Genomic DNA, 14,106 nt, shown 5'->3' with positions numbered 1-14,106 from the left:
TTAATAATGTTTTCTAATTTCTGTTGTGGTTTTCTCTCTGATCCCTTAGTTATTTAGGTATGAGATTTTGATTTCCCCCGAAGTTGAAATTTTTGTTATTGATTTCTAAATTATAGCCAGAGACTGTCGTCTGAGTGATCATTAGGTGCAGGAATGGATGTTCCTTAAAGTGGATGGTATGTATTGAAATTTCAGTTAAATTATTTTCCAAAACTTTTGTAAAAGTACATCTCCCACTAGCAGCATATAAAAGGGCTCACTCCAAAATCATCTCCCGCACTGATTGTTGCTGCTTTTTTAATTTCTGCTCTGAGGGCCAAACAAAACAGTATGTAGTTTACTTTGATGTGCATCTTCCTGACAACTGGTGGCCGAACATCTCCTATTTATTGACCATTGAAATGTATTTAAAAATTTTTTATATCCTCTGCTCTTTTTTTCCTTTATGTAGTTTGTCTTTCTCACTAATTTATAGATATTAACGTTCTGTCATTCATTGTAATTTTCCCCTTTATCTCTCTTTATATCTTGATTTTTGAAAATGTCTTCATATATAATTAGAAAAATAGTCACCCGATTAATTTTTCTTTACAAGTTCTAAATATCGTGTCTTGCCTAGTGAGTTCTCCCTGATTTGGTGCTTAAGTAAATATATGACTTAAATTTAAATTTTCATTGTTTAAGGGTTAAATTTTAATCCAACTGGAAAATTCTGGTGTGTGGTATGAGATGAGATTAAAGTTTGTATTTTCCATTTGGTTAGAAAATTGGAAAGCACCAATCATTAAATGAATACCCTTTTCAAACTCAGTTAAATGCCACTTTTGTCACATAAATTCCCAAATGTTCTATTTCTGAACTCAATTTTTTCTTCTGTATGTGTATCTACTCCCTTTCAAAAAACTGTTGTGACTTTAGGAATACTTTTAATATTTCATAGTGCTAATCCCCTCACTCTTCCTTTTTTTGGTTGTTTTCTTTAATATTTTTTAGCATGCATTCTTTCATATGAATGTTAAAAACCACTTTATTTTACTTCAAAAGCAACCATTAAAACTATATTTTATAGTTTTCTTCTTATAGATTTAAGACCTTTTTTTAAAGTTCATTCTTAGATATTTTACACTTGATTTCACCATCACAATAAATAGCACATTTCTCTATTTCCATGGGGGAAAAATATTGATTTAAATTTTTTTCTTTTTTGTATGGTATTTCTTATCCAATCCAGTTATCACATTCTCATGTGAATTATAGTTGCCTTTTATGGTCTCTTAGTTTTTCTAGATATAATATCATGTCACGTTCAATTAACAATGATTCTCTCTCTCTTCCTTTCAAATATTTTTTTCTGATTACTTCATTTTCTATTGCATTAGCTAGAGCTTTCAGAACAATGTTGAATGATACTTGATAGAGAGAGAACCTCTATCTTGTTGCTAATTTGGAAGTGAAGGATATTCATTCATTCATTCATTCAACAAATGTTTGTTAAATACCTTCCCCTTTCCAGATACTGGATTTGAAATCCTGCATGGCCACTTACTAACTACATGATCTTTTCTTTTTCTAACAGCTTTATTGATATAATTCACCTTCCACAAACTTCAACATTTAAAGTTTACAATTCAGTGGTTGTTAGTATGTTCAAGTTGTGCAAATCACCCTCATAATCCAATTTTAGAACATTTCATCACCCCCAAAAGGAAACATTGTACTGATTCCACATTCCCACCCCATACCTCCAGCTGCAAGCAGCCACTGATTTATTTTCTGTCTCTATAAATTTGCCTATTCTAGACCTTTCATATATATGGAATCAAACAATATATGCTCTTCAGTGGCTATCTTTTTTCACTTAGAGTGTTTTCAAGATTCATCCATGCTGTACCATGTATCAGTACTTCATTCTTTATTACTGAATAATATTCCTTTGTGTCGATATACCTCATTTTGTTTATCCATTCATCAATTGATAGACACTTGTGTTGTTTTTGCTTTTTGACTACTATGAATAATGCTGCCATGAACATTTGTGTACAAAAACTTGTACACAAGTTTGTATATTTTCATTTCTCATGGAAGTGGAATTGCTAGGTCATATGGTACCTTTAAAGAACTGCCAAACTGTTTTTCAAAATAGTTGCACCATTTTACATGCTACCAGCGATATATGAAGGTTTTAATGTGTCATTTTTAACCCTTTGTTATTGTCTGTTTTTTTTTTAATTCTAGCCATCTTAATGATTGTGAAGTGGTGTCTCATTGTGGTTTTTATTTCTATTTCCCTAATGAACATTGAGAATCTTTTGATGTGTGCAATGGACTGCATGTTTATGTGCCCCCTCCCACCCAAATTCACACCTTGAACCCCTAAATCCCAGTGTGATAGTATTAAGAGGTAAGGCCTTTGGGAGGTGATTAGGTCATGAGGGTAGAGCCCTCATGAATGGGATTAGTGTCCTTATAAAAGAAACCTCAGAGAGCTCCTTTCCACCTTTTGCCATGTGAAGACACAAGAAGATGGCTGTCTATGAATCAGGAAGCAGGTTCTCACCAGACACCAAATCTGCTGACATTTGAGCTTGGATTTCCCAGCCTCCAGAATTGTAAGAAATAAATATTTGTTGTTTAAGCCAATATTCTCTAAGTAAAGTGATGGTGAGTGGGATTGCTGGGTCATATGGTAGTTCTATTTTTAGCTTTTTGAGAAACCTCTATACTGTTTTCCACAGTGGCTGTACCAATTTGCATTCCCATCACAGTGCACAAGGGTTCCCTTTTCTCCACATCCTTGCCAACATTTGTTATTTGTAGGCTTTTTGATAATAGCCATTCTGACAGGTGTGTGGTGATATCTCATTGTGGTTTTGATTTGAATTTCCCTGATGACTAATGATGCTGAGCATCTTTTCATGTACCTGTTGACCATCTTCATTTCTTCTTTGGAAAAATGTCTATTTAGTTCTGCCCATTTTTTCTGTGTGTTTTTAATTGGAAGGTAATTACTTAACAGTGTTGTGTTGGTTTCTGCTGTACAACAATGTGAATTGGCCATAATCATGCATATATATTACCCCCTCCCTCTTGAGCCTCCCCCACCGGATCCCAACCCTCTAGATCTTCACAGAGCACCCAGCTGGGCTCCCTGTGTTATAAAGCAGCTTCCACTAGCTAGCTATATACACGTGGTAGTGTACATACCTCAGTGCTACTCTCTCGATTCGTCCTATCCTCTCCTCCCCGCACTGTGTCCACAGGTCTGTTCTTTATATCTGCGTTTCCATTCAGTAAGATATATTAAGAGAGAGAGGCCACATTTACCTAACTTTTGTCCCAGTATATTGTTATAGTTGTTCTATTTTATTATTAGTTGTTGTTAATCTCTTATTGTACCCAAATCGTAAATTAATTTTATCATAGGTATGCATGTGTATAAGAGATACAGCATATATAGGGTTTGGTACTATACACAGTATCATTTCTGCCCATTTTTAAATTGGGTTGTTTGTTTTTTGATATTGAGTTGTATGAACTGTTTATATATAATATGTTGGATATTTCTTATCAGTCATATCATTTGCAAATGTTTTCTCCCATTCAGTAGGTTGTCTTTTCATTTTGTCAATGGTTTCCTTTGCTTACAAAAGCTTTGAACAATTTTTTGAACAGTGACATTGAACATCATTTAAACATTTTTTAATTGAAATATATTTTGAGATAACTGTGGATTCACATGCAGTTGTAAAAAAAATAATGCAAAGTGATCCCTTGTGCACTTTGCTCAGTTTCCTCCAGTTGTGACATTTTACAAAATTAAAGTATAATATACCAACCAGAATTGTGATCCTAATACAATTCAACCATCTTCGTCAGATTTCCTCAGTCTTCTCATACATATATGTGTGTACTAAGTTTCATACAATTTTATCACCTGTGAAGCTTTGTGTATCCATCACCATAGTCAAAATACTGAATGGTTCCAATATCACAGTGATCCCTAGCCTTGCACTTTTATAACCACACTGTTCACCTCTTGTCTCTACTAACCCTTGGAAACCACTGATCTGTTCTCCATGTCTAAAATTTTGTCACTTCAAAATTGTTATATTGATCAAATCACATAGTATAGAAACTTTAGACATTTTTTCAGCTAGGTAGGAGAGATCCAGTTATTCTGCATCCTCACCAGCATTTTGCATTGTCAGTATTTATTTTAGCTATTCTGATATATGTGTAGTGATATCTCATTGTAGTTTTCATTTGTATTTCTCTGGTAGATAATAGGGGAACTATTTCATATGCTTATTTGCCACCTCTGTATCCTCTTTGGTGAAATGTCTGTTAGTATTTTCTAATTGAATTGTTTGGATGATTTTACTGTTGAGTTTTGAGAGTGTTTTATATATTCTACATACCAGTCTTTTGTCAGATATGTTATCTTCACGTATTGTTCACGGTCAGTAGCTTGTCTTTTCATTCTCTTCATCTTTCCCATCCTCTGGTCTTTTTCAGAGCAAAGGTATTTAAATTTTTGACAAGACCCAGTTTATCAGTGTTTCCTTTTATGGATTATGCTTTTGGTGTCCAATCTAAAAACTTTGCCATTCTCTGATTCTCTGACACCAACTGAATGTCCAACAACTCAATTTTTTAGACTTATTTATTTTAATTGGAAGCTTATTACTTTACAATATTGTAGTGGTTTTGCCATACATTAACATGAGTCAGCCATGGATATACATGTGTTCCCCATCCTGAGCCCCCACCTCCACGCCCCTCCCCATCCTATCCCTCTGGCTCATCCCAGTGCACCAGCCCTGAGCACCCTGTCTCATGCATTGAACCTGGACTGGCGATCTGTTTCACATATGATAATATACGTGTTTCAATGCTATTCTCTCAAATCATCCCACCCTCGCCTTCTCCCACAGAGTCCAAAAGACTGTTCTATACATCTATGTCTCTTTTGCTGTCTCGCATATAGGGTTATCATTACCATCTTTCTATTTTGACACTGCCTACCAGTATTCTTGCCAGGGAAATCCCATGGGCAGAGAAGCCTGGTGGGCTACAGTCCATGGGGTCTCAGAGTCAAACATGACTTAGCAACTAAACAACAACCATCTGGAGTTAGCATCAGATCCCATAAATTAAAGGGCTCAATCCCACTGCCCCTACTTCATATGCCAGTCACTGCAAGTCCCAGGCCACCCATTACTTCTGATTTACTGGCTATAAATTGGGAGTTCCCAGGACCTCTTCCTCAGGTTTAGTAATTGCTAGAATAGCTCAGATATCAAGAAAACACTGTTTACCAGTTTATTATAAAGATACAACTCAGAAACAGCCAGATGGAAGGGATCCACAGGGCAACTTATCGGAGGAGAGGTACAGAGCTTCCATGCCCTCTCTGGACATGCCTTCCTCACAGAACATCTATATTCAACCTGGAAGGTTGCTCTGGATGTACAATTGTTCTAGCACCATTGAGTTGTTTTACATGTTTGTAAAAAAAAAATCAGTTGGTCATACTTATGTGGGGCTATTTCTGAATCCTCTGTTCTGTTCCATTGATATGTGTCTGTCCCTCTGCCCAAATCAGTTTTGATTAATATATCCATGTAGTAAACTTTTAATATTTATTAGGATGATTCTCCCACTTTATTCTTCTTAGTTAAGACTGGTTTAGCTCTGGGTCCACTGGACTCTGAAGTCTACTGCAGAAGGTGTGGGTTCAATTCCTGGTTGGGGAACTAAGATCCTGCTTGCCACATGGCATGGCCAAAAAAACAGAGACTGGTTTAGCTATTCTAGGGGTCTTGTCTTTCCATATAAATGTTAGGATATGCTTGTCTGTGGATGTTGAACATATTCTCATGTGCTTATTTGCCCACCACATAGTCTCTTTGGTGAAATGTCTCTTCATGTCTTTTGTCCATTTAGTTCTTTATATGTTATAAATATTAGTCTTTTGTCAAATAAGGGGTTTGTGAATATTTTCTCTCAGTATGCAGCTTGTCATTTCATCCTCTTAAGAGTGTCTTTTGCAGAGCTACAATTTTTAATTTTGATAAACTTATCTATTTTTTTCTTTTTAAAAAATCATGTTTTTGGTGTCATACTAAGAACTCTTCACTAAGCCCTGAGTCCTGACAATTTTCTCTTCTGTTTCTTTCCAACAGTTTTACATTTTACACAGAAATCTATGATCCATTTTGAGTTAATTTTTTATGCATTCTCATGCTCAATTGCTTCAGTCATATCTGACCAACTCTTTGCAACCCTATGGACTGTAGCCCACCAGGCTCCTCTGTCCATGGGATTCTCCAGGCAAGAATACTGGAGTGGATTGCCATGCCATCCTTCAAGGGATCTTCCCTACCCAGGGATCGAACCAGCATCTCCTGCATTGCAGGCAGATTCTTCACTGCTGAGCCACTATGGAAACCCCAGTGTAACAATTAGAATGAGATTAATTTGGGTTTATTTTGTTTGTTATGTTTATGTCTTGTTGTTGTTTGTTTTTTGCTTGTGAATATCCAATTACTCTAGCACCATTTGTTGAAAAGATATTGAATTGTTTTTGTATCTTTGTAAAAAAATTTACATGACTGTATTTGTAGGAGGCGATATATGTGTCCCCTATTCTGTTCCATGTGCTTCGCTCAAGCGGCTATGAGGAGATATCCTATGCCCAAGATCAGAGAAACCTCAGCAAGATGGTAGGCCCTGGAGCAGCAGGAAAATGGCTGTCTGAGAAGGCCTTACAAATAACTGTGAAAAGAAGAGAAGCAAAAAGCAAAGGAGAAAAGGAAAGATATACCCATTTGAATGCAGAGTTCCAAAGAATAGCAAGGAGACATAAGAAAGCCTTCCTCGGTGATCAGTGCAAAGAAATAGAGGAAAACAATAGAATGGGAAAGACTAGAGATCTCTTCAAGAAAATTAGAGATACCAAGGGAATATTTCATGCAGAAATGGGCACAATAAAAGACAGAAATGGTATGGACCTAACAGAAGCAGAAGAAATTAAGAAGAGGTGGCAAGAATACACAGAAGAACTGAACAAAAAAGATCTTCACGACCCAGATAACCACCATGGTGTGATCACTCACCTAGAGCCAGACATCCTGGAATGCAAAGTCAACTGGGCCTTAGGAAGCATCACTATGAAGAAAGCTAGTGGAGGTGATGGAATTCCAGTTGAGCTGTTTCAAATCCTAAAAGATGATGCTGTGAAAGTGCTGCACTCAATATGCCAGCAAATTTGGTAAACTCATCTGTGGCCACAGGACTGGAAAAGGTCAGTTTTCATTCCAGTCCCAAAGAAAGGCAATGCCAAATAATCCTCAAACTACTGCACAATTGCACTCATCTCACTCACTTGTAAAGTAATGCTCAAAATTCTCCAAGCCAAGCTTCAACAGTATGTGAACCGAGAACTTCCAGATTTTCAAGCTGGATTTAGAAAAGGCAGAGGAACCAGAGATCAAATTGCCAACATCCGCTGGATCATCAAAAAAGCAAGAGAGTTCCAGAAAAACATCTGCTTCATGGACTACGCCAAAGCCTTTGACTGTGTGGATAATTACAAACTGTAGAAAATTATTAAAGAGATGGGAATACCAGACTACCTGACCTGCCTCTTGAGAAATCTGTATGCAGGGCAGGAAGCAACAGGTAGAACTGGACATGGAACAACAGACTGGTACCAAATAGGGAAAGGAGTACATCAGGGCTGTATACTGTCACCCTGCTTATTTAACTTATATGCAGAGTACATCATGAGAAACGCTGGGCTGGAAGAAGCACAAGCTGGAATCAAGATTGCTGGGAGAAATATCAATAACCTCAGATATGCAGATGACACCACCCTTATGGCAGAAAGTGAAGAAAAATAAAGAGCCTCTTGATGAAAGTGAAAGAGGAGAGTAAAAAAGTTGGCTTAAAACTCAACATTCAGAAAACTAAGATCATGGCATCAGGTCCCATCACTTCATGGCAAATAGATGGGGAGACAGTGACAGGCTTTATTTTGGGGGGCTCCAAAATCACTGCATATGGTGACTGAAACCATGAAATTAAAAGACGCTTACTCCTTGGAAGAAAAGTTATGACCAACATAGACAACATATCAAAAAGCAGAGACATTACTTTGCCAACAAAGGTCCGTCTAGTCAAAGCTATTGTTTTTCCAGTCGTCATGTATGGATGTGAGAGTTGGACTATAAAGAAAGCTTAGTGCTGAAGATTTGATACTTTTGAACTGTGGTGTTAGAGAAAACTCTTGAGGCCCCTTGGACTCCAACCAGTCCATCCTAAAGGAAATCAGTCCTGAATATTCATTGGAAGGACTGATGCTAATGCTGAAACTCCAACACTTTGGCCACCTGATGGGAAGAACTGACTCACTGGAAAAGACCCTGATCCTGGGAAAGATTGAAGGTGGGAGGAGAAGGGGACAACAGAGAATGAGATGGTTGGATGGCATCACTGACTCAATGGACATGAGTTTGAGTAAACTCTGGGAGTTGGTGATGGACAGGGAGGCCTGGTGTGCTGCAGTCCATGAGGTTGCAAACCGTCAGACACGATGGAGCAACTGAACTGAACTGAACTGAATTGAACTGATTCTGTTCCATTGGTCTGTGTGCCTATCCATTCATCTATACCTCATTGTCTTGATTCCTATGTGTGGGTCCTATGTTGCTTCAGTCGTATCCGTCTCTTTGCCACCCTATGGAATGTAGCCGGCCAGGCTCCTCTGTCCATAGGATTTTCCATGCAAGAATACTATAGTGGGTTGCTGTGTCCTCCTCCAGGGAATCTTCCCAACCCAGAGATCAAACCCACGTCTATTAAGTCTTCTGTATTGGCAGTTGGACACTTTACCACTAGTGCCACCTGGGGTAAATAAAAAGTATGAAATCAGGTATGTTGATTTTTCCCACTTGATTCTTTGTCACAATTGCTTTAACTATTCTCTATTGTATATCCTTTGTCTTTTCACACAGATTTTAGAATAATTTTGCCTATATCTACAAAAAATTCTTGCTGAGAGTTTGGTAGAAATTGTATTAAATCTGGAGAATTGGTATTTTTACCATGCCACAGACACAGTATCTATACATTTATTTAGATCTTTGTTGATTTGCCTCATCAGCGTTTTATAGTTTCAGCATTTGTTGTTGTTTTTGTTCGGTCACTAATTTGTGTCCGACTGTTTGTGATCCCATGGACTGTAGCACCAGGCTCCTCTGTTCTGCATTATCTCCCGGAGTTTGCTCAAGTTCATGTCCATTGAGTCGGTGATGCTATCTAACCATCTTATCCTCTGCCAACCCATTCTCCTTTTGCTTTTAGTCTTTCCAAACATCAGGGTCTTTTCCAATGAGTCGGCTGTTTGCATCAGGTGACCAAAGTATTGGAGCTTCTGCTTCAGCATCAATCCTTCCAGTGAATATTTCAGGATTGATTTCCTTTAGGATTTACTGGTTTGATCTCCTTGCTGTCCAAGGGACTCTCAAGAGTCTTTTCCGTCACCACAGTTTGAAAGCATCAATGCTTTAGCACTCAGCCTTCTTTATGGTCCAACTCTCACATCTGTTGGAGAAGGAAATAGCAACCCACTCCAGTACTCTTGCCTGGAAAATCTCATGGATGGAAGAGCCTGGTAGGCTACAGTCCATGGGGTTGCAAAGAGTCGGACACAACTGAGCGACTTCACTTTTGCTTTCTCACATCCATACAGATGGATGTCATCATAACATAATGATTAAGAGAACAGGCTCTTGAGTAAGACTTAGAATCTGTGTGACCTTGGATAGGTTATTTAAATTTTTTTCCACTTAATAATAATGAAGTGAAAGTCATTCAGTTGTGTCTGACTTTTTGTGACTCCATGGACTATACAGTCCATGGAATTCTCCAGGCCAAGGTACTGGAGTGGGTAGCCTTTCCCTTCTCCAGGGGATCTTTCCAACCCAGGGATCAAACCCAGGTCTCCTGCATTGCAGGCAGATTCTTTACCAGCTGAGCCACAAAGTAACAGTGTTATGTGTTCCAAATGCCCAATTACATTATTTTTCTTTACTCAGTTATAAGTATATATCAATTGCAATAATCATTTCTCAAAAGTGCATTCCTCCAATTTTGAGTTTTCTATTACTATTTACTTTGTAATTGTTTATACTATTCCCTTGAGCATTCTCCTAAGATGCTAATATTGCCATATAATACTGTAAATGTTTGTATGTCTAAAATTGTGTTTTGCTCTGACAGAAGAATGGTATTGAGTATGAGTGGGTTTTAAATTCTTAAATCTCAGTCCCTTTCTCTCAGTAATTTTTAGATGTTTTTTGTCTAATATGTTTTTAATTGTTGCAAATAAGTCTAGTGCCATTGTGATCCCTTTCCATTGTAAATAGCATGTTGTTTCTGCTTGGGAGCATTTTTTTTACAACTATTCTTTTAATGGGAGCTTTTTATGTGATATTATTTTTATGTATTTATTTATTTTTAAAATTTATTTGGTTGCACTGGGGCTTAGTTGTGGCACCTGATGTCTTCAGTATTAGTTGTAGCATTCAGGATCTTTAGTTGCAGCATGTAAACTCTTAGTTCCAGCATGTGGGATCTAGTTCTCTGACCAGGGATCGAACCCAGGCTCCATGCATTGGGAGCATGGAGTCTTAGTCAATAGACCACCAGGAAAGTCGCCCCGGCAGCATTTTAAAGTTTCTTTTTACCCTTTAAATTCAGTGCCAAACCAGATTTGGGGTTGATTTGGTTCCTCTGGGAGTGAAGGATTGCAAGGATTTTTGTGGGGGAGGGTCATGGAGTTAAAGTCCAATAAGATTATCTGGAAAAGGTCAGTTTTCATTCCAATCCCAAAGAAAGGCAATGCCAAAGAATCCTCAAACTACTGCACAATTACATTCATCTCATACGTTAGCAAAGTAATACTCAAAATCCTCCAAGCCAGGTTTCAACAGTACGTGAACCGAGAACTTCCAGTTGTTTGAGCTGGATTTAGAAAAGGCAGAGGAACCAGAGATCAAATTGCCAACATCCGTTTGATCATCAAAAAAGCAAGAGAGTTCCAGAAAAACATCTGCTTCATTGACTACGCCAAAGCCTTTGATTGTGTGGATCACAACAAACTGCGGAAAATTCCTAAAGAGATGGGAATACCAGACCACCTGATCTGCCTCCTGAGAAATCTGTATGCAGGTCAAGAAGCAACAGTTAGAACTGGACATGGAACAGCAGACTGGTTCCAAATCAGGAAAGGAGTACGTCAAGGCTGTATATTGTCACCCTGCTTATTTAACTTAAATGCAGAGTACATCATGCAAAATGCTGGGGAGGGGGGGGATGAAGCACAAGCTGGAATCAAGATTGCCAGGAGAAATATTGATAACCTCAGATATGCAAATGATGCCACCCTTATGGCAGAAAGTGAAGAAGAACTAAAGAGCCTCTTGATGAAAGTGAAAGAGGAGAGTGAAAAAGTTGGCTTAAAATTCAACATTCAGAAAACGAAGATCATGGCATCTGGTCCCATCACTGCATGGCAAATAGATAGGGAAACAATGGAAACGGTGACAGGCTTTATTTTTGGGGGCTCCAAAATCACTGCAGATGGTGATTGCAGCCATGAAATTAAAAGACACTTGCTCCTTGTGATAGCTTATGGTAAATGATGTCCAATTCGTGATCTCCGAAGAAGATTTAGCTTTGGGATGAGGGACCAGGCTTGATCACTTAAGAGCTTTTGTGTAGCAGAGTTTTATTAAAGTAAGAAAAGGGACAGAGAAAGCTTCTGACATAAATATCAGAAGGGGGATGGAGAATGCCACCCCTTGCAAGTGTTAACAAGGGAATTATATACTTTTAAATTAATTATTACAATAAATCAAAAGAATGTCTCAAGTCTTTGAAAATTTTACCAGACCCAGTCCCATAATTTACACTGTAAGATATCAGGATTAGTCAGAAGGTTTTCAGGAAGGAGAAACTGTCCTCAGTCAGGATACACTGCTGTTGTATCCTGACTGAGGACAGTTTCTCAGAGTTTATACTGAGCTGTTTGTGGTGTAATCATCAGCTTCATACTTTAAAAAAAATGTATTATGTGACTAAGACTAAGGAATGTAGAGAAAAAAAGATGTTTGTCCTTTCCTCCTCCTTGAGAATTTCAGAGCCCTATCTCCGCTTTGAGAGCCCCAGGCCCCTTTCTCCTCCTTGGGGACCCCTAGGAGATCTTATCAATCTGCCTAGGAATTGACTCTCTCACTCGAAAAAAAAGCTATGACCAACCTAGACAGCATGTTAAAAAGCAGAGACATTACTTTGCCAACGAAGGTCCATCTAGTCAAGGCTATGGTTTTTCCACTAGTCATGTATGGATGTGAGAGTTGGACTATAAAGTAAGCTAAGCACCAAAGAATTGATGCTTTTGAACTGTGGTGTTGGAGAAGACTCTGGAGAGTCCCTTGGACTGCAAGGAGATCCAACCAGTCCATCCTAAAGGGATCAGTCCTGGGTGTTGATTGGAAGGACTGATGCTGAAGCTGAAACTCCAATAACTTTGGCCACCTGATGCGAAGAGCTGACTCATTTGAAAAGACCCTGATGCTGGGAGGGATTGAGGGCAGAGGAGAAGGGGACGACAGAGGATGAGATGGTTGGATGGCATCACCAACTCAATGGACATGGGTTTGGGTGGACTCTGGGAGTTGGTGATGGACAGGGAGGCCTGGCATGCTGCAGTGCATGGGGTTGCGAAGAGTCGGACACGACTTAGTGACTGAACTGAACTGAACTGAACTGAACTGAAGATTATATAATTTGGGGCCTATAGACTGCATTTATGTTGAATCAGTGAGTGATAATCTTGGGAAATCCTTGAAGAAACATAATTAGACATATGTGGGTAAGTAATTGGGACCTCTGTAGAAATTCTTGAGGATTTATAAGAGTTGGAGATTTGAAGTCATTGATCAGTCCATGAGAGTTATTGATTGGGACACTGAGGTGGTAAAAGATTCATTGCAAGCCTTGGATTTCAGGTCTTTGGGGGTCAGTTTTAGCAACCCTATAGGAGTCATTGATTGGGACCTATGAACACTGGTAATTGCCCGACCTTTGATTTAGTATGTGATGGTCTATTTTGGGGTTTATGAGTGTCACTGACTCTATATATGGGCTGTGAGTTATAGAGTCCTACAGGAAGTCAGGTTGGACCCATTGAACAGATTAATAGTTGATTTTCTATTGAGGTTGTGTTGCCTGTGTTGTTGATTATTTCAAGAGCCTCAGGAAACCAGTTGATGGCACCATTTGGGACACAGTTTTTGTCAAGCAGTGTAGGTTACCAATTTAGGAGCCTGTGCAGACATGTTGACTTTCAGGGCCAGATGGGAATTGGGAGAGAGGGTACAAAGAGTTTATGTTTCCATCTTTGGCAAAAGAGAGTGGGCTCTATAAATTTCCCAGAATGTACACTGAATTATACAAAATACTGGTTTATACATTTGTGATATGGTCACCCTTCAGCCAGAGCACTTTAAAGGCAGCAAGAAACAGAAATAATGTTTGTTGTGATTCTTCCACATATAGAATACCATATGGCCCAGTAGTTAAAGAAAATGTACTTTAGAGTTAGGCAGACCTGGGTTTGAATCCCTGTCCTTCCCCTAATCTAAGTAACCTTGGGGTAATTTTTATATATATATATATAGCTGCACCATGTGGCTTGTGGAATCTTAGTTCCCTGACCAGGGGCAAATTTCTTAATAGCTACGAACAGCTCTATCTGATGGTAAAGAGAATAATAAGAAAAAGTAATACCTAGTTCATATGATGAGTTTGAAAATTAAATGAAGTACTAACAAAACATTCCTTGCACCTTATAATAACAGCAATATTTAATATCAATGGGATGTGTTTTCCCAGTGCCAAATAAGAGTGAGTACTTTTGAAGTATCATGTCATTTAACTCTAATAGCCCTGTGAGATGGGTGTTTTCATTCTCAGTTTTAAAGTAAAAAAACTCAGACTAAAGTGACTTCCCTAGATTCTAGCTAGAATGCAGAAGAG

This window comes from Capricornis sumatraensis, chromosome X (assembly GCF_032405125.1).
Source record: "Capricornis sumatraensis isolate serow.1 chromosome X, serow.2, whole genome shotgun sequence".
In the NCBI taxonomy this organism is placed as follows: Eukaryota; Metazoa; Chordata; class Mammalia; order Artiodactyla; family Bovidae; genus Capricornis; species Capricornis sumatraensis.
This window is presented reverse-complemented; position numbering follows the sequence as displayed.